We start from the raw sequence: 2,500 nt of genomic DNA, 5'->3' as shown, positions 1-2,500 counted from the left end.
GCCGATGGTGTTCGAGGCAACCGCCCGCACCAGGGCCCAGCGTGTGCCGATGGTGGTCGAGCCAGGAGCCCGCACCAAGGGCCGGCTTGTGTCGATGGTGTTCGGGGCAACCGCCCGTACCAGGGCCCAGCGTGTGCCGATGGTGCTGGGGGCAAGCGCCCGCACCAGGGCCCAGCGTGTGCCGATGGTGCTGGGGGCAAGCGCCCGCCCCAGGGCCCAGCGTGTGCCGATGGTTATCGGGGCAATCGGCCGCACCAGGGCCCAGGGTCTGCCGATGGTGCTCGAGGCAACCGCCCGCACCAAGGCTCAGCATGTGCCGATTGTGATCGAGGCAACAACCCACACCAGGGCCCAGCTTGTGCCGATGGCGGTCGAGGCAAGTGCCCGTACCGAAGGGCAGCCTATGCCGATGATGGTCGATGCATGTGCCATCACCATGCGTCATCATGTGCCATTGATGGTCGAGGCCTTGGCCGAAGTTCGATTTTGAGCCACGGTGCCCATGCTTGGCTCCAGCATGTGCTGGTGCCGCATTTTTTTCACTCGGGACAGCATCGCCGGAGCATCGCCGGAGCATCGCCGGAGTACCGCCGGAGAACCTGACCGGCGGCATTGGGGTTCCGGCGATTGGGAGGGGGGCCGGGGGGGTGTGCGCACATGATGTGCGATGGGTGCTGGTACTTGGCCTTGTGTTGGCCCCCTATCCCTCATCAAACCTCTGAGAATTCACACCCCCTTAAAGAGCATTTGAGATTTTACAGGTTTGCTACCAGTAGCCGTTAAAGTGTCTGAAATGGGGACACTTTTTTCAAACGGTCACAAAATCTTCTCTACTTCGAGTTTTTAGCTGAATTTTTTTGTGCATGCCAACAAAAATAGAAGGATCATGCCTACAAAATTTGGGGCCAAAAATCCTTATAAAAAAATTTTAAAAAATCCCGAACCGCAAAAAGTTTCGAAAATCGTGAAAAATAGAAAACGAGTCATCTTCCAACGAAACTTCACGTGAAGGCTTAGGGGACCATTGTATGAATTTACAAGCCATAAAAATGGCATTGGCACGGCAGAAATTTGAAGATGTGCCTAAACCCACCAGGGCCCAACGTGTGCCGATGGTGCTCGAGGCAACCGCCCGCACCAGGGCCCAGCGTGTGCCGATGGTGCTCGAGGCAAGCGCCCGCACCAGGGCCCAGCGTGTGCCGATGGTGGTCGAGGCAACCGCCCGCACCAGGGCCGATAGTGTGCCGATGGTGCTCGAGGCAACCTGTCGCACCAGGGCCCAGCGTGTGCCGATGGTGATCGAGGCAACCTGCCGCACCAGGGCCCAGCGTGTGCCGATGGTGGTCGAGGCAAGTTCCCGCACCAGCGCCCAGCGTGTGCCGATGGTGCTCGAGGCAACCGACCGCACCAGGGCCCAGCGTGTGCCGATGGTGCTCGAGGCAACCTGCCGCACCAGGGCCCAGCGTCTGCCGATGGTGCTCGAGGCAACCTGCCGCACCAGGGCCCAGCGTCTGCCGATGGTGCTCGAGGCAAGCGCCCGCACCAGGGCCCAGCGTGTGCCGATGGTGGTCGAGGCAAGCGCCCGCACCAGGGCCCAGCGTGTGCCGATGGTGGTCGAGGCAACCGCCCGCACCAGGGCCCAGCGTGTGCCGATGGTGCTCGAGGCAACCTGCCGCACCAGGGCCCAGCGTGTGCCGATGGTGCTCGAGGCAACCGACCGCACCAGGGCCGAGCGTGTGCCGATGGTGGTCGAGGCAAGCGCCCGCACCAGGGCCCAGCGTGTGCCGATGGTGGTCGAGGCAACCTGCCGCACCAGGGCCCAGCGTGTGCCGATGGTGCTCGAGGCAACCGACCGCACCAGGGCCGAGCGTGTGTCGATGGTGCTCGAGGCAAGCGCCCGCACCAGGGCCCAGCGTGTGCCGATGGTGGTCGAGGCAACCTGCCGCACCAGCGCCCAGCGTGTGCCGATGATGCTCGAGGCAACCTGCCGCACCAGGGCCCAGCGTCTGCCGATGGTGCTCGAGGCAACCTGCCGCACCAGGGCCCAGCGTCTGCCGATGGTGGTCGAGGCAAGCGCCCGCACCAGGGCCCAGCGTGTGCCGATGGTGGTCGAGGCAACCGCCCGCACCAGGGCCCAGCGTGTGCCGATGGTGCTCGAGGCAACCTGCCGCACCAGGGCCCAGCGTGTGCCGATGGTGCTCGAGGCAACCGACCGCACCAGGGCCGAGCGTGTGCCGATGGTGGTCGAGGCAAGCGCCCGCACCAGGGCCCAGCGTGTGCCGATGGTGGTCGAGGCAACCTGCCGCACCAGGGCCCAGCGTGTGCCGATGGTGCTCGAGGCAACCGACCGCACCAGGGCCGAGCGTGTGTCGATGGTGCTCGAGGCAAGCGCCCGCACCAGGGCCCAGCGTGTGCCGATGGTGGTCGAGGCAACCTGCCGCACCAGCGCCCAGCGTGTGCCGATGGTGCTCGAGGCAACCTGCCGCACCAGGGCCCAGCG

The sequence above is a fragment of the Durio zibethinus genome, unplaced genomic scaffold, assembly GCF_047325235.1.
Source record: "Durio zibethinus cultivar Kanyao isolate XHJ-2024 unplaced genomic scaffold, ASM4732523v1 HiC_scaffold_2, whole genome shotgun sequence".
Taxonomy (NCBI): domain Eukaryota; kingdom Viridiplantae; phylum Streptophyta; class Magnoliopsida; order Malvales; family Malvaceae; genus Durio; species Durio zibethinus.
Note: the sequence above shows the minus strand (reverse complement) of the source record.